Genomic DNA, 19,565 nt, shown 5'->3' on the forward strand with positions numbered 1-19,565 from the left:
AGAGTGGAAAATTACTACATACCAGTTATAGCATCAGAATAGATATAGTAATGCCCCAAACACATTTCAGATTAACTTCTGAATCTATGCCCATGTTTGTGTCCCCGCTTTCTCCCCATGGTAGCCACACAGTGAGCTGAGGGTCTTTATACCTGGTTCCTCGTTTATAAGTCATACTCGGTGTCCTTTAGTACCAAATATCGTGAAGGGAGGAGAAAAGAGACCACAGCACCTGAGTTTGGAAGCCTCTTTAATAGCAAGCGTATGGTAATTACATCGTTGATGAGGTCCTCACGCTCATGAGGAGGGAGCAGATGGGGACAGGATTCCATACAGGATTTACACTGTTCGAAGCATCTAACGAAGGGCAACAGTTTTTGGCAACCCATTTCACAGTTTTGTAATTTACAAGAGATTTCTTTGAAAAGAATTATGAAGGCAAAGAAAGCACACACATCCTACACGAAACATTTCTTGCCTTTAAAAAAAACCCCAACAACTGCTCCTTGCTTTTGCTTCTTGTATAGATGGCTAAGTTTTGCGCTCATACACAAATTAAGACTGGATCAGACAGTTCAGATCTGCCCTAGCATTGAAGATTTTCCTCCTCCTCTTAAAAGCTGACATTTGAACAGAGCCCTTCACTGCTCTTTATCTGCCTGGATATTAGAAGGTGCCGAGGGGGGAATAAATGAATCTTGAGAAACAAAACAAAACAAAACAAAACAGGAAAAGGCAGTTTACAAAGAACAGACTGTCAGCTTCTTCTCTGGTACCAAACAACTTGAATACTGTTCTAAGCACATTAAATGTTTGTTTTTATGTGGCCTGGCACACACTTTTAATGGCTTGTGCCTTTTCAGCCTTACAGTGCTTTAAATGGGGTTTTGAACATGGAATGCTTACAGTTACTCTGTTTTTATAACCCAGATTTAAATAAAAATATAAAAGACAACATATTCTTGAATAATTTGCCCTGGGAGCAGGAGCTACAGATATTTTGCCATGGACACTACATTGCCATGGACACCACAGGCTACTGGCATTCTGGTAAGTTTTAGAATCACTCTAAAAAAGACCAGCTTCTTGGGTCATACCTGTTACCACAAAACCAGAACTGACTGGGTCTTTATGAAAGAGGATTCGTTTTAATTCAAAAAACTTGTTAGGCTTCTCTGAAAACTAAGCAATCAGCAATGCAGCTCTCTGGAGTTAACACTCGCTCTCTGGAGTTAACACTCACTGTAGGGAAGAGGGCCTGAGATCCCTTGAATTTTAATTGTGCTCTTTCTACAACCTTGAAGTACATTTCAGGAGTAGGTGGGCCCTGCCCTCTGCCCCCAAAGGGCATTCTGCCTCCTCCTAGCTGCCAGGGAGACCGAAGCTTGGCTCATGTTCTACCTGCCAGGTGATAGGGCCCCCCTTGGATGTGCTCGCATGTGGGAACAACAGGCTTCTCTAGCTGGCAGTGGATTTTATCAAGGAAAAGAGCTCCTTGGTGCGCGCATTTTTAAAGTCACAAAGCCACTGCCAGCACAAGGCCTTGCCTCACAACACACAGTCAGTCTCTTGGAGGAAAGCGACTCCTAGCGAGACACCCATGAAAACCATTTTCCTGGGTCTCATGTGGTAACTAACTGTCAGATCCTAACTCCGCCATTCTCCTTGTCCACCTTTCCCAGCCCAAATTAGGTCCTGCTTATTCCTTCACGCCTCTGTCTGTGGGAAATCACATTTGTTCACACCACAGTTCCCAATGTGAGAATTTTAACACGCAAAGCATACTCCTAAACTATAAATTTCCATGACACTTGGAACCCCAGCTCCCTCAGGTCCATATACTTTGTGCTCTTATAAAACAGAAACAATATTTGGAGACATATTGTGCTAGACAATGCTTTCAGTCTACAGATGAAAAATGACAAACTACTAGAGGAAAGTTTTCACGTAAGCACACTGGAAACCTAACTCTGGCACCAGGACACAAGGAGAGTCCCTACACAAGAGACTTTTCATGCTGTAGCTGAAAAAACACAAAACAGACCACATTGCTTTGGGCCTGGGAGATATGAGTGGACACCTTAGTGCGACGGAATCCATGGTGGTGACAGGCACTATGTGGGGTCTCACCTCCCTCCCTGGCTCCATAATTTTCTCTGATTTCCTGAAGGCTGCTCAGTATGATTATCAGGTAGAGAAAAGTCACCAGGTAGCCACAAGAACAACACCTGCATGATTCCTTCAATTCCAGGACCATGCTTTTATAATGTCATCAAAGGCGTGATTTGATTCCACAGCTGGCCCAATGATCAGTAGGCAACCAAGTGTTCCCCATTCTCTCTCACACAGGCACACGCACATATGCGTGCACACACAACTTTCCCTCTCACTCTCTTGACTTCCACTGTTACTTTCTCTCTATTGGATGGCATGGCAAAAAGTCCTAGTACTCATCTTTCAGTCTTCCAGCTAGTCTTCAAGTAGATCTCCCCACTCAGTTAAGTTAAACATACACCACTTTAAGCCCCCATCAGCCAGGACACAAAGAAAAGCCAAGCCTTCCACAGGCGGGGCATACACAGTTGAGACAAGAAAGCCTCCTGGGGCTCACTTCACCCTCTCTAAGGAACAGAATTTCATCAGCCCCACAGGTTCAGGCTCTAGGGGACTTGGACACTCACGAACCAACATGTTCTAAGGGGGTCCCGGGGCCAGCATCCTAGAGATGGCATCTTGACAAGATTCCAGATGTATTTCCTTCTCCTATCCCCAAAAGTCTCCTGGACTGTTGCTCCTTATATACACACGTGGGCAGGTAAAGAAGGACAGTGTTTATAGCTGGAAGGGCCAACATTTCTTCACAGACTAGGTATTTTGTCAAGGCAAATAACCAATTTGTCAACAAGCTCGATGTCAATGGCTGACTCAGGACAGAAGCCAGGTGTCTTTCCTATTTCCCAAGTTGATGCTCCTCCCACCACACCTGCTGCCCCTGGTGAGTGGGTATGTGTGTTTGTGAATGGTCAGGAGCTCTTTTCATCGTGGAACCATTTCCCTAATAGCAATCACAGGCTGCCTAGGCAGAGCTCTGCACTGTGCACAGCCCTGACAGGAGGATCCACGTGCAGGAAGTACTGTGTGCGCATGTGTGTGTGAACACGGGGAGGGGTGTGCACACAACCACAGAGAAGGATGCTTTAGGGGAGACCATTCGATTTGTTAATGTCTTTGGTGGTTTTGTCATGGAAAATAAGTACCACACAGCCATGTCCTCTGTCCCCTAGCCCTGACTAGGGTGGAACAAAGACCAGGATTCTCATCAGCCCACTGAATGACTGGGTCCAGCTCAGCTCCATTTTTATAAACAGAGAACATTAACATGATAATACCGACCTGTATTTGGTCAATGTCTAAACACTTTTTTTGACAAAATAAATTTTATGCTAATGTCCATTCCATTTCCAAACACATGTAAATTTAAATTTTAAGCCTCTATGCATAAAATTCCAGTTTATCTTCCAATGAGCAAGCTAGTCAAGCTTTTTCATTTCCGTTGCAGAAGTCAGCCTTGCGGCTTATTGTGTCAAAATGGAGGTTACCAAACCTGGGCAACAGCTATGTAACTTACAGCTCACAATTGCTTGTAAATGGAGACAGGACCCAGGCAGGGTTGCAGCAAAGGGCCGAATGCGTTTACCCCAATGGATGAAACACTAAGGTTGGTTTTGCTAATAGGCTACTCGTAAGGAAATTCATTTTACTAGAAATTAACCTTTAATATGTTTCTCTAAGAAAATAATGTGAGTACTGAAGCACAGATGGAAACCACAGTGGTATTGTTTTACCCGAAGACTTAAAACTGCAGGATGCTGTTTCACCAAAACGAGTGGCCAAACTCCTCACATAGCACCAATCAATTAAACAGAACATGTTGACACAATCAAGTTTACACCGACATGCCTGGAAGATATACAAGACTCCCGCAGGTTCTGTGGCCTCTGCTGCTGCTGCTTGTTTTTAAATTCAAAACTGTGACAACTTAACAGGCACGTGTGCGCATGCTAAAAACACTCCCGCCCCATAGGCTAGGCTTAGACAGGTGTAGCAAAGGAAGCAACCACATCCTAAGTTATCAGAACCAGAGATGTGGAAGGGTCCAAGAAAATGAATGTTTCAAATAATTCCGCATGAACATGACAAGGGACTTCCCCAGGAAGTATTTTGGCTAAATGATGTCAGCAGTGTTCCGGGTATCACAGAAGTTGTTTCTGTGAGTTGTCAGTATCTTGATCATTAAAACACCCCTTTTAAACCAAGTTAACCCAAGATTAAAAGATTCCTATTTTCATGTCCCTTTAAAAATTCACTGCAATTAGGTTCCTCGAGGTACTTGATTACAATTTTTAAATAAATTACACAATGGAAACTTTTTCTTGACTTTTTTAAAATAAAAGATTAAGAAAGTAAAGAAGGATTCCATTATATTTAAAAAAGCTTTGTATCCTGGTTTGTTTTCCTATTAAATTTATCTATGGCTTCAAAGTTTAAAGTGGCACTTGGATTCTGGATGTCTTCATGATTTAACAAGTTGCCATCTCATTATAAAGAGAGAAGGTAAAGGTTTCATTTCATATGTGGGACGGTTTAGAAACATTTTAAATAAATCAATAATTTATGTCTTTCACCCCATTTATATTTTCCACTATTAGACTTTACAAGTGGCTTTGGAATTAGCATGTTTTGAAACAACTGAACAAGCAAGTAACATTTACACCTAACCATGAACCAGTTGCTACACACCAGGTAACTTAGTAATGGCAAAACACTTCAAGGCTTCTTGGCCTCTCTCACCCTCTTAATCCAAAGCTAAGTGATTATCCTTTCCTGCACTTGTGCAGTTTAATAACTAGATATGAAAACTCATGCTTGATAAGCAAAACCTTTCACTTACAGACACTGAAAAAGTACAGAAAAAGTGCAGACTGCATTTCTTCTCTGCCATGCTTTCCCTCAGTAAGGTCACCTGTGAGGACTCAAAACATATCCTTAGTACATTCAGAGTTCTCTACATTCGAGTCAGCGAATGTTAATTCTCCAACATAAACTCAAGAGAGAACAGTCGGCCACAAAATGGACTCTAAATTCAAAATGGCAAAGGCTACCAAGACAACTCCATAGAAACCCCACTGAAGCGGGAGTGAAATTCAGGTCACTTCTGAGCAAAGCTCATCACAGATATTTTGTGGTCGTTAAAAAGGTATTTCATTTTAATTTGGATGCTGGGAGCCAGACGTCCTATTTCGAAGTACTAATGCAAAATGTTACCCCAGGAGCACGCAAGGGGGATGGCGGGGCTCACTTTCTTTCTCCAGTGGGAGCCCTCGGACGTTTACTGCTGACTGACCCCCATTTGGGGGTGGTCTGCCTCTGGCTCCTCCTCTTCCACATCTGCACTGTACTCTTCAAATGCATCGTCATCTGCATCTGGAAGCCCCAGCAACTGCAGGGAGAGAATGAGAGAGAAGCAGCTGTGAGCGCCAAATGGACCACAGGCAGGAAGACAACCAAAGGCATCTGATCTAAATTAAACAGCACTTAGCAGCTATGGATTTCCCCAGAGTCGACTACCCCTATGATTATTTTTATGAACTTATTGTACAGAAATGTCAATCCTTCAATGGATTAGTGCCCAAAGGGCTAGGTTTTATTCAGGAGCCCGGAGAATCTCTATTTTTAAGCATGAAAACACAGCACCACAGACCACATATGCACAGAGATATATCTATCTACATGCACGCACAAACATCTGGGATGCTAAGAGTAGTTTAAGTGCTGACTGTCCCATCAAGATGTCAAAAATCTATTCTCTCTTTCTCACCTAAAAACACAGGTTGCTGTTATTTATAACAAATTTCCAAAAATGTGGAGAAAGTGTTCAGGAGCAAAACAGTTAAATTATGGCAGGCACATCACTAAGATGGAATCTTATATATCTACTTAAAATGACATTTTTGAATAATTTAACTATATAAAAATATGTACACAAGTGTAAAAAGAACACGATAAAACTGCACTTTAATTATGATATATCTGCTTAAAATTTATATATATAGCCATAAGAAAAAATATTTCAATGAAATACATCCAAAATTTTAAGTTTGGTTTTTTTGGGGTTTTTTTTGAGACTGTGCGATCATGGGTAATTTTATTCCTTTTTTCTTTTTGTGTTTTCCAAATGCTCTGTAATTATTATCAGGGAAATTCACATTAAACATTTTTTAGAGCACCAGCTGGTCTTTGGTTAGAAACTGAGCACCATTTGCTAGGCCTGGTCAATATGAACAGCATAGTCTGTGCATGCAGAAAGCCACAAGCTTTGGCACTCCGAGTCTGTGATAACTGGGCTTCCATCTCACAATACCTTTGTGAGATCCAGCCTGCTCATGGCCCAAGGGCTCCTCGGTGCCTCAAGTGAGATCCAGCCTGATTGGCGCGAAGGGCTCCTTGGTGCCTGGATGAGACCCAGTCTGCTTGGGGCCAAGGACTTCTTTACACAGGGGCCCCCAGTTCATTACTTTCAGGCAACTTCACTGAGTGGCCCTAATGACTCAAACCCTAACTGCATCAAGCCCCTAAACAGAAGATGGATCAACCATTCTGTTTATTTTACATTGTCTCCCTAGTGTCCTGCCATTCCCTTAATCCTATGCCCTCCCACTGCTGAAATGGGGAAGGGAACACAGAGTAGCAATCACACTAACACCTTCCTTCTTCTGAAGTTCTCCATCTGCAGTCTCACAGCCCTCACAGAGCTCTTGGAGCACACTCAGGACAAAATCATCTGCCAGGCATTGCTGGTCATGTTCTGCAAGGGCACACAGTCACCTGCAGACACGTGCTTCCCCCTGAGTGCAGCATGCCACAGCTATCTGGCGAGACACTGCTACATGGGGGAGACAGGCGGGAAGAGTGGATCTCAGCTCTGGGTAGGGTGCTTCCAGCTGGAGTGTGCTTGGGAGGATGGAGAAGCCTCTTTTCCTTGCTATTGTCTCCCTTCCAGATGTTAGTGGATGGAATAAGAGACCAATTTAGCCTCTAAAGAGAGAGAAAAGATTGCTGGCCACAATGAATATCAATGACGACTATATCGGCTGCCAATTTTTACTTGAAGAACTGCTGGATGACACAGCAAGGTGTAAGTGTCAACTGAGTAGTAACATGTAAACAGCTGGTAAAATCTAAATATTGTTGCCACCACCAGGCGTTCCCAAGTCACCTGAACACCAGAAGATGCAGAAATTTGAAAACAAATGTAACTGTTGACGGCACTGAAGGGATACCACTAAAAGAAAGCTGGCCAGAGGGTTCCCTCTTGCTTAAGAGGTATGACCAGGAGTGGCTGCCTGGAGTTTTGGAACTCCAAGGCTCTGTGGGAAACATCATGGTCAGTGGGCAATGGCTGCCATGGAAATGGAGGGCACAGCTGCCACATGCATCTACACATTGCCATTCTTGTCCTAGAGACGTGCCACCGATGCTTCTTCTCCATAATACACCGAGGTGAGTCACACAGACCCAAGTCATAGCACTCAACACCCTGCTGACTGTGTGGAAGAGATGCTGGAGCAGGAGTTCAGAAGCCAGGGTTCTCTCTAGTTAGTGGGGACCAATGCCAAGCCACTGTATCTGCTAAGCCTCAGCATCCTTCTTTGTCAAGTGGGAACCACGATACCTGCTCTACTTCACAGAGTAACTAAGGGGATGAAACGAGAAAACGAGGGCCTCAATCTGCACACTGTTGAGCCTTATGTAAATGCACCTAGTTATGTCATCTCACTCCTCTTCATTAAAGTGCAGTCAGGCCACAGTAGTAGCTCATGCCTGTAATCCCAAAACTTTGGGAAGATCACTTAAGCTCAGGAGTTCAAGGCTACAGTGAGCTATGATCACACCACTGCATTCCAGCCTAGGCAACAGAGCAAGGCTCCGTCTCTAAAAATAATAATAAATAATAAAGTGCAGTTAGTTCAATTATTCCGGGGAGTTACTGCTGCCTCCGCAGACCCTCCAGTCGCTGCTTCTCCCGTCTCCTCTGCTTGCCTTGGGACCACCTCACTGTGAATCAGTACTGTAGGAAGGAGAGCTGAAACTCCATCCACAAGTCTCTTCTTTGGGTCCTCAGGCCTGCATTTGGCATTTCGTTGAACCAAATGATTTCTTCATATTTCATCAGAGATTGAATAATGGTTATGTCATTAATGTACTATTGGCTAGCCAGAGTCTTACATGCATTCCCTTGTCCTCATGATAAACCTGTGTGGGAGGTACTATTATTGTCTTGCTTTTACAGATAAGATTAGAGAGGATGAGTAACTTGCCCAGAGTTACCCAGTAAGTGGCAGAGATAAGATTCAAACCCAGGTGATCTGACTGCAGACTTCACATGCCCAACCACCAGGCTATCCAGGAGATGGCCCATCTGGCTGTCAATGCTGTCCCTAGTAGCTGAATGGTTTTTTCCTACTGGAAAATGCACCTTTTAAAAACATCATCTGCAGCTGGGCATGGTAGCTGCTGCCTGTAATCCCAGTACTCTGGGAGGATGAAGTGAGCGAACTGCCTGAGCCCAGGAGTTTTGAGACCAGCCTGGGCAACATGGCATAACCTTGTCTCTACAAAAAATGAAAAACAAAAAAACTAGCCAGGTGTTGTGGTGCACACCTGTAGTCCCAGCTACTCAGGAGGCTGAGACAGAAGGATTGTCTGAGCTCAGGAGGTCGAGACTGCAGAGAGCCGTGATTGTGCCACTGCACTCCAACCTGGTGACAACCCTGACTTAAAAAAAATACGGCTGGGCTCAGTGGCTCAGCCTGAAATCCCACGCTTTGGGAGGCCGAGGCGAGTGAATTGTCTGAGCCCGTGGGTTCGAAACCCACCTGGGAAACTTGGTGAGACCTCATCTCTACAATAAATCAAAAAAATCAGCCGGGCGTGGTAGCGCACGCCTGTAGTTCCAGCTACTTGGAAGGCTGAGGCGGAAGGATCGCCGGAGCCCAGCAGGTTGAGGCTGTGGTGACCAGGGGCATGCCTCTGAACTCCAGTCTGGGCGACAGAGTGAGACTCCAACTACAAAAAAAAAAAACAATACAATACAATATGCAATGCAAAAGTCTATATTTATGAGTGTGTACAACTTAGATGCCATGTGCAGAAAGTACTGGGACTAGAAATTGCCTGGGATTCCAGGGGTGTCATAACCTAGCATTCTCATCTCCATCCTCACTCCCATCTGTGGCAGACAAGTCTAAATGTAACTTTTGAGTCCACATTTTCAGCAGGCAAGAGACCAGATCAGAGACAGAGAAACACAAGAAGACTGGTGAGGATTCTGGAATCCATGCTTTTACCACACTCCACACATTCCTTTTTTAAAATTTTTGAGTTGGAGTCTCACTCTGTCACCCAGGCTGAAGTGCAGTGGCACACTCACAGCCACTCCAGCATCAACCTGCTGGGCTCTGGCAATCCTTCCACCTCAGCCTACCAAGTAGCAGGAACTACAGGTGCACGCTACCATGCCCGGCTAATTTTTTGTATATTGTAGAGATGAGGTCTCACCAAGTTGCCCGGGCTGGTCTCGAAACCATGAACTCAGGCAATCCACTTACCTCAGCCTCCCAAAGTGCTGAGATTACAGGCTGAGCTACCGAGCCCAGCCTCACTCACACATTCTTATATGGAAAAGGAGATGGACCAAAAAACCTGAAGTGACTGATATATTCAAACTATTCCTGGCAGTTATAATCATTCATTCCTATTTCAGTGAAATTTTTTTTCAGTCTGACTAAGAGGGAAAAAAAAGTTTACACTCACTCTGGACAGGAGAATTGGCATTTGCAGGGTCTCACTGTCCTCAAAGCTTCCTTTGAGAGAACTATGATCACATAAGAACTGCTGGGGCCCATCCATCCAGACAGGGCTGCACTTGAAAGGCAAACCTGCCAAACCTTGAAAATTAAAGTTCTTCAGACCCAAGAGCGTGTCTGTCATCTGCAGGACCAACTCCAGTTCCTCTGGTCAATGACATAAATGGCTTGAGGTCATATTCAGTGGGCATTTAGCACCTGCTGTCTCTGAAGGGGCACTCCCTCAGTGGGCTAGAGTATCTTTACAAAAGAAGGGGAGAGGTGTTATGCCCTGGAGGACAGCACATCCAGCAAGTGTCCTGTGGCTTCAGAAGCCCCTGTGTGCCCCTGAAGCAGTTTCTCATCCCTTCCTGTGTGTAGGTGAACATGTTCACTTGGCGTTCTACCGAAAACGCAGATTCTGACTAAGCGGATCGAGTGGGACCTGATTTGGTATTTCTGACCAGCTTCAAGCTGACAGGGTTCTGCTGGTCCAAGGGACTCCCTCTGAGTGGTGAGACATGAAAGCACTGAGAAACGTGACCCCATTCATCTTAAGGATCACGATGCTGGTGGCACCAAGAAACCCATGCCAGGGTCCTGGTCGGTCGGTCTGTCCTCTCAACACTAGTGAGAAAAGGTGGCAAGGTGGATACAGGATGCAAATGGAGAAAAGTAAGAGGTACCTCCTTACTTTTAGGGACCATGATACGTTCTAAAAAAGAGAGGGTTTTGGATGTTCATAACGTTGACTGAAAAAACAAAAGCAAAAGATGAACTGAAACTTCCAGCATTCGATAATTATTACTAGAACCCATGTGCGGCCTAATCTTTTCTCACTGGACATTCTTGACCCACCGGGCACCTTCCCACTGGTGGATTCTTTCTCTTTTTCCAGGCTCTTGACCAGACAATCAGAGTAGAAGCAAGAACTGGACTTTTTCTGGGCCACGAGAGATTTCCCTGTATGATTTAACCCCTGGCTCCCCAGCCAATAGTGGCAAACCAAAAACATCCATCTTGATCATGCCAGTGAGCTAGAACTAGGGGGATTTTTCTGGCAGAAGTGTCTCTGCCTCTTGAGAGAAGAAGCTAAGAGTCACACGGCTACCCCAAGGAAAGGACGAGTCAACCAAAGTGAGAAATGAGGCTGGACTGTTGAAGTAACATCAGTCAAAACAGCACACAAAATGGTAATCAAAACAGGTCCTCATGACCCCAGTATCCACAGTGTTAGTAAGGGGAGAAAGAACAACACTCTGGAGAGCAATCATTCCTTGCTATGCTCATAACGCTTGAGAGAATTGGAAAGGGCAAAGATTAGGTTCTGTTTTGCAGCTAAATTGAAAATGGTGGGCTTCTCTTCTCTTATAAACCATTTGTTAACCAGGAATAAGTCTGTCAGTTGTCACTAAATAAACATGAAAAGACTGTGGGAAAAAAATGAACAGCGTGAACACTGCTATTTAGATCCATAACTACTGTTTCATTATCCAACTCAATCATGTGATGACCAGCAACTGTCAACCGGGGGTCACTTAAATAACATGAATCAGGGCTCCAATGACTATCCAGTTCCCATTTACCAAAGCTGTTGATGGGCGTTTCTAAAGCCATCGCTAGCCACACAGCCTGTTGATGGACAGCAGGAACAGGCTGCCTGGCATTGACATGCATGTGCCAGTTGGATGTGACATACCAGTGGCAAGGAAAAAAATAACTAGGATAAATCACACCTCTCTCAGTGAACATCATTAACAAGATAGGAGGTGACTGGGGTGGAGGCGAATGTGGGTCACTCAGGGAGGGTAGATGGTCGGCTGCATCCAGAGTCATTCACTCATCCAATAAACACTTCCTGACATCACTTATGAGCTGGAAATTGAGACTAACTTCAGCAAGGTGGTTGAACTTGGACAGTCCTTTGTGTTCTCAGGCTGATTTCAAAGTTCCCTATGAATCCACAAGACAGCTGAACAGGAATTGCCCCCATTTTGAAGATGGGGACACTGAGGCTAAGCAACTTGCTAGAGGCCCACAGCACGGGGGCCAGATGGGCCAGGGCTGATCTACCTTCTCCCATTGGGGGACATTCCTAAGGAATCTTAGGCTGTTGAGGCGGCCAGGATGGGCCCTTCCTGGACCTCTCTTCAGCCAGCCCTCCTCCTGCTCTAAGCATGGGCGGGTCCTGCCACTTGTTCAAGTCCTGCCCTCTCAGGAAGCCACTGCCTGGCTCCTTGCCCCTCAAGGAGCCTGCTCATGCTGGTATTTCATGCACTTCGAACACACTGCAAACAACATGGCTTCTTTAAAACACAAAACATGTTTTCTGATTATGTGATTGCGACAGGAAAAATATAGAAAAGAAGAAGGCAAAAATCATCCAAATCCTGAGGTTTTTTGGTCACATGCCTCCCTGGGAGGTCAGGGTTACCAGTTGGTCCTCCCTGAAGCCCCAGCCTCCAACCTCTAACACATGGACTGGGTACTCCATGAATGTTTATATTTTGCCAGAGCCAATGTTGACAAAAATACTTGACTCACTCCCTAATACCTATTCAAAATCTCTTACCTTAGCCAGATACTTTGGGTAATATGTGTTGAAATCACTTAGCAAACTGTTTTCTCTCTCGCCACCAAAAATCTAATGTTCACACAAAAGGTTTTGTCCCACTAAGTTCTGCTCATTTCTCTCCAATATTTCATCTCGTATCCTCACCACATCAACACTAACATTTATTTAGTGCTCACCATGGATAATGCACCATACTGAGTACCCAATAAAAGTTGCACTGTTTCACCTTCACTGCTACTCTAAGGTAACTATTACTATTAATTTCCAAACTTGCCAGGTGCAGTGGCTCATGCCTGTAATACTAGCACCTTGGGAGGCAGAGGCAAGAGGACTGTCTGAACCCAGGGGTTCCAGACCTGCCTGGGCAACTTGGAAAAACCTTGTCCCTACAATAAAAAAAAATAGTCAGGTATGATAGCGCACGCCTGTAGTTCTAGCTACTTGGAAGGATAGCCTGAGCCCAGCAGGTCGAGGCTGTGGTGGTCATGAGCATGCCACTCCGCTCCAGCTTGGGTGACAGAGTGACACGCCAAAAAAAAAAAATTCTAATCTTACACAGGAAGACACTGAGAAACAGAGAGATAAAGTAACTTGGACAAGGTCACAGTCAGCAAGTGGCAAAACTGAGATTTGAACCCAGGCAGCCTGCCCACAGAACTAGGGTTCTTCATTACCATAGCATCCTCCTCCCATGGGGTTAGGGTATTGGGACTACAGGCACAAGTCATCACACTTGGCCAATCTTTTTTATTTTATTTGTCATAGAGACAAAGTCTCTACCTGTAGAACAACCTCATTCCTCTCAGAAATAAATAGTTCCCCAACCTGAGACACAATATGTCCATGTAACGAACATACATGTGTATCCACAAATCTAAAAAAATTTTTAAAAGTTCCCCCAAAAGCTAGCAAAGCAAAGCAGAATAAGCAAAATAGGCAACAAGACTTAACTCGTCCTGCATAGCATCTAGCAGAATGTCTGGTCCCAGATAAACGCTCTGTCTTATAACACGGGGTTTCTCCACACATTGATGTGGCTATCCCTCCTACCGCGAAGCCGACTCCTTGAGGCAAGACATGGCCTTTCTGGGCTCGCCCCTCACCCTCCGAAGCACTGTTTTGGCAATTGCAGAAGATGGACACATTTTCTTGAAAACATGATGAAGAAGTAGAGGAGAATTAAGGAGTAAGATGGCTGGAAAAAGACGATCTTTTTTCTCCTTTCCAAAGTCAACAACTGATTTTTTGTGGGGTGGGGGAACTTTGACTGTGAGGTTGACTGTTTCATGGGGGAAAGGTAAGCAAGAGGGAAATGGTGCAGCTACAAAGTTTGTATCTTAAAAGAGAGTGCCACAGTGGCTGGACCTCATCCTTGCCGGTGGGACCACTGAAGAAGGCCAGAGGAGGCTCTCCTCTTCAGCAAAGTGGGTGGGATCTGCTTGACCGATGCTTCAAAGGGCAGCAGAAGGCTGTCAGCATAGGTATTTATCTCTCTGGAGAGGCGGCAAGGGGCAGTGCTGGCAATGTACCCGGGTAGCCAAGGAAAATGGGTTCAGAGCTGTTCTATAATGAAGGTGAAAACACCCCTCCTATGGGGGACCCACCATAAACAAAAAGCAGCATGAATCAATCAGACTCTCACCCATTTTCAGGGAACTGATGTGCTGGTTTTACTTACTTGATAACTTGTAGCATGTGGGTTTCTTCAGCAAATACTTTCAACTACACCAACAGCAGCAAATCCTTTCCGTGTCTCATTTCTAACCCTGAAGGTCCCTTATATAAAACCATCAGATGAACAGCACCACTGGGAAGAAATACGCTATTTTGTGATCGCTGAAGTCCTTTACTTGGGGTTGTGATTCTTGTCCAATCTGGGGCCCATCCTGATGGGAGGAACCAGCCCTGAGAAGGTGCCTCCCACCAACCTTACCCTCAGCGGGGCAACAAAGGCCCAGTCAGAGGCTGGTGCAGCACATAACACCTCCCCACCAAAGGAGGCCGTGCCAGGTCAAGGCCTCCTGACCTCAAATCGTAAGCTCCACACGAAATATGAAGCCTGGAAGTCCAGCTACATTCAGTCAAATCTGTTGGCTTCCACGGCACAGAACAGCTCTGTTAGAAAGAAAATGCTCAGCCCATCCGACTGCTTTCAGCTATGCAGCTGGATTTTTTTCCTTTGGACTGCCTTTTTTTTTCCAGTTACACATGGCTGGCCTGGTTGCCAAAATACAACCATAGACTTGGTAAGGAAAAGCAGCACAGTGAATTCTGGCTGCAGCTCACCTTGTCCAGATAAGCCAATTCTGCAGGTGATTTCTGCATGTACCACAGGCAAGAGCCCCCTGAGCGAACCTGGTACGGGTGCGTGAATGACATGCAAGGAGAGCTGTAGTCGTGTGAACATCGTCTGTGGAGAGATACTTCTCTAGCTAAAATTCGGGAGAATCCATTTTTTAAAAATGTTGCCTCACGTGATATCTCTACTTGGCTGTCCAAGAGGCATTTCAAACATGGACACGTCCAGAGCCAAGCGCTGACAAGACCATCCCCAACCTTCTTCGCCCACAGCCATCCCGTCTCAATGACTGTGCTGTTCCCTTCACTGCTCAGGCAAGACACTCTGGAGTCATTCTTGTCTATTCTTCTCACATTCCACTTCTGACCTACCACCAAGTACTTTTAAGTCAATTATCTATTTTAAATGAGCCAAAATGGCTTAGAAAATTAATAAACAAGAAGCAAATTTGGCAGTGCAGTGGTTCATGACTGTAATCCCAGCACTTGGATTGGGAGGCTGAGGTGGGAGGATCACTTGAGGCCAGGAGTTCAAGACCAGCCTGGGCAACATAGAGAGACTTCACCTCTAAAACAAATAAAATAAAATAAATTAGCCAAGCATGATGACATGTGCCTGTAGTCCTAACAATTGAGGAGGCTGAGGTGGAAGGACCCGTGAGTACAGGAGTTTGAGGCTGCAGTGAGTTATGATCGAACCACTGCACCCTAGCCTGGGTAATAAAGCAAGACCCTGTCTCAAACAGACAAACGAACAAACAAAACAACTAAATTGGTTGGACAAATGCTACAAATCAAAGTGACAAAAGTCACTTACATCCTATTTCTTATAATGGTGGACTAAGTGTTTGGGATCAACTCTTCCACTGAGAACAACTAAAAAAACTGGATTAAAAAATGAAAAATGCCTTCTTAAATATATTGAAAAATTAGAACCAGGAGAGGTAGGCCAAACACAAAAAACTGCTGACCTGGAAGAGAGCATTTGCTGACCTGGAAGAAGGAGAAGAAACTTTCTCAATCTACTACAAGAGCCTAGGGAGTTGGGGGCTGGGGGTCAAAGTCAAAGCCCAGGGTCTTCCAAATGAGCAGACTATACACTGTTTCCCCTTTAAGCTGGACCCCCAGAGGCCACATCCTCAAAACAAGAATGAACCACAACAGACCAAACCTGCAGCCTGGCATCTCATCCCCCAGGGCCTTCAGAGAACCACAGGCCTTAAGCCTTAAACGGTGTTACAATGGTCTCAGACAGCACGCCCCCAAGTCCTGGCAGAAATAAACAAAAATCCTCTCCAGAGGAAAGTATTGTCATCTTAGGCCTCAATTTATTCCTATATGTAAACTTTCAAATACAACAACCTGCAGACAGAAATAATCCAACACATAAAGAAACAAGGTATCAGGCATGTGAATCCACAGAAACAAAAGACAAAACAGACCTACAAAGTGGAATATAAGACCCGGTCTGTTATGCAACCAAGCTTACTATGTACAAAGAAAAGACAAGCTTGAAAACTTCAGAGAAATGGATAGCATTAACAAAGATTTTTAAGCAATTAGAAATTATAGCAAGTACCAGTGAACACTTGGGCAGGAAACTGAATTTGGGGGCAATGTTGGAACATTGGTAATCTGACTTTATATTCCAATGAAGCTAGAAAGAACTAGGTAATCTTCAAAATAGGGCTGAGTATTCATTTTACAGGTTAATCAGCTAGAATGAAAACAGACTGTCAGCTAGCCACAGAAATATAGATTCCTAAATCCCAAGAGGGAGGGAAAAAAAGCAAGCACTGTGCAAGAGACTTCAAAAAGAGAAAAAAGCACCATCATCCAATTTCATCCTTCTCCTTACCCACAAACATGGAAGTATAACCTTTATGCAGCTTTCTGGCAACCCCCAAATGTAAGCCCCACTACTACAGAAGAACCTCAAGACCACTTCCAAGCATCCTGGTTTTTAAGCCTGCTGGACGAGAACAGGAACACTCAGTTGTCTCATGAAGGATCTGTATGCTTCCTTCCCTATAAGGGATTCTCAACTCAAGTGATGCTAGAAATAACCATCATCCCTGCGACAAACAGCAAACAGCTGTGTCACATCCCGTTCCCCCTCCTCCCGCCCTCAGCCTCCCCACACTGGCTGCTATCTCTAAGCCACAGGGCAGACAGGAGAAAAACAATTAGTCATCCTAGGTTTCCCCACCTGCCCCACCACGCATGTTATTCAAAACACAATCACTGTGGAAAACAAGCTGTTGCCAAAAGCCAAGCGGGCACCTACCGGTCTGAAAGACTTGAAGACTTTTTCCAAAACTTCATGGAGCGTCTTCTTGCCGCAGGAGGAGATGTAATCCTGTGCTAGCTGCAAGAAAGGCAGGCAGTCCTCGCTCTCACTCCACACGTGCTGCATGCCCACGGGCGGGGAAAAAGAAAACAAAGACACACCAGTCATTACACTCAGAGGGAAACACAAAGAAGCCAAGCAGATTTTTTTTTTTTTTTTTTTTGAGTTGGAGTCTCACTCTGTCTCCCAGACTGGAGTGCAGTGGCTGCTCCCAGCCATTGCAGCCTCGACCTGCTGGGCTCCGGCGATCCTTCTACCTCAGCCTTTCGAGTAGCTGGAACTACAGGCGTGCTCTACCACGGCCGGCTAATTTTTTAATTTATTGTAGAGATGAGGTCTTGCCAAGTTGCCCAGGTGGGTCTCGAACCAACAGGCTCAGGCAATCCACTCACCTCAGCCTCCCAAAGCGCAGGATTATAGGCTGAGCCACTGAGCCCTGCTAAGTAGATTTTTTAAAAATTACATGAACTTGAAGAAGGCCTCCATTCTGGAGTAAAATCCGTATGTTCATTCTTGATTTGTCTGCATGGAAGTGGGTCAGAAGATGTCTAGCCGATAGCACCTCCTAAGCTTTTGGTCCACCACCTCACCTGCTCTGTTCACCATCAAGTCTGCTCATAGGTAGTAAAGATTTCCACTGCTCACCTGCTTGTACAGGTCATGGGTGGTTTACAGACACCAGGGAGGAGAAGCCAGAGCCTCTGCCTTCAAACTCCTTCACTTTGCTTTCAGCTATGGCTGAAGGATTAATTAAGCATAGTTTGTAAGCACTAACTTGGAACAAGACATTCTTTACCCAGATGAGCCTGTGAGTGAGAGTGGTGGTAAATTTACTTCAAAATGAAATGAACTCAGGGGGACTCACCAAGTCGTCACTAAGTTACCAGGAAGCAATGACTTCCTAAACGCTCCCCTTCGCTAAAATGGTTTAAGAGGGCATCATACCCAGGATCACTTCACAACATAACATGTACCAAGGGGAGACTAGTTTTGGATTTTATTTTTTTCTTACAGCTGGGAAGGCTCTCTTCCATGTGAGGGTACCCATTTTAGCACATCTTTAAGACCAGGCAAGTCTCTCCTACAAATGTTCAAAATTCTGGAACAAGTCCAAGAAACAGGCTTAGGAAATCTCGGTGCAGAAGGCCTTCCTCTGCATATCTGAGTGAGGCAGTGGCACCTGGCTATCAGCATCACATCAGGGTGTCTGTCAGGTTCCAAGAATGACTTTAGGAGGGACCAATTGATGACAGCTCAACATTGGCAAAAAAGCATTGAGGTCTGAGAAAGAGTAAGATAGCGGCAAGATGCAGGTCTAGGCAGCAGAAGACGAGATCTGTCTGGAGAAATGATCAACACCAAGCACACGCTTGCCCTCTGCTAATGATACAAATAATGGGGGACCATCTCAGCAAGTGTCATGCCTGTCACTCAATCAACACATTTTATTTCCTTCCTTCTCGCTGCAAGATTTCTGGAAACTAATCTATGGACTTAAAATACTGCTCAGATGCAAGCAAGAATAACTAGGTACTAACATGCCATATCTTTACACTCCCAGTTATCTGTGTTTCATCATCGCAAAGGTCTATTTCCAACACACGTGGCTCTCAGTCCAGCAGCCTTCTCGAGTGGCTTCCTCCTCGATCTAATAAAGACAACGTGTAGGCTCTCTGGCTTTAGAGAACAGCTCAACTGCTCTTCCCTATTAATTAGAGACCCTTAAAGCTGTCGAGCCACCAAAATGTCATTTATATAATAGTCTCTTTCTTACATTGTACTAAAGTTGTAGTACAAAGTACTTTCATATCCATTATCTCACTTGATTCTTAATCAGTGAAGATCCTGCAAGAACAACAGTCCTACTGTAGTTAAGTTCTGCTCAGCATCCATTTTCATACTCAAATGTGTGAAAGTTCCAGCTTATTTCAAATTATTATCCAACTTAAAGAAGGGATTAACATCTAGTGCCACACAACAGAAAATGTTAAGCCCGCCCTCTGTAGACTTGTGAGGCTGAGAGAAAGAGTTAAAGCTGATTAAGTGCCTGGCACAGCGTCTGCCTAACTGGCAAGCAGTGTATGTTCAGTGAATGGTGGACATAATGCCTTCTTTCCCCTTCTCCACCTCCCCCATGGCTCAGGTCATGCGATGAGTAAATCAGACACCCAAGTGACTTCACTGAGAGCCCCGCCCAAGGCATCTTGGGTTGAGGTTAACTCAGAAGTAGGTATATCTGTGAAACACTTGTTACCTACTTTTTAAAAAAGGTGTATGTGAGCTTTAAATTACAGGGTAAACTGAGAAAAGTATATCACTCAGACAATAATGGAACTGTAATGTATCCACAACCACTTGGTAATCAGGCAGTTTATTTAGCTAAGTGTTTCTAAGGCATCTCTAACCTCAGGAAGAGATTGTTCATGCCACAGTTCCC

At 44.7% G+C, this 19,565-nt stretch overlaps 1 long non-coding RNA gene across 1 annotated transcript; it reads right to left on the reverse strand.

Annotated features, from left to right (window-relative positions):
• Window positions 1-233: 233 nt before the first annotated feature.
• Window positions 234-17,757, reverse strand: LOC103271509. The gene is made up of 3 exons (XR_505051.2): window positions 17,719-17,757; window positions 17,066-17,188; window positions 234-5,500 (listed from the first exon to the last, which is right to left on the reverse strand). It is a non-coding gene; the product is annotated as an uncharacterized LOC103271509 (long non-coding RNA).
• Between the last annotated feature and the right edge of the window lie 1,808 nt (window positions 17,758-19,565).

Source organism: Carlito syrichta, unplaced genomic scaffold (assembly GCF_000164805.1).
Source record: "Carlito syrichta isolate Samal-C Ts95f unplaced genomic scaffold, Tarsius_syrichta-2.0.1 Scaffold311717, whole genome shotgun sequence".
NCBI lineage: Eukaryota > Metazoa > Chordata > Mammalia > Primates > Tarsiidae > Carlito > Carlito syrichta.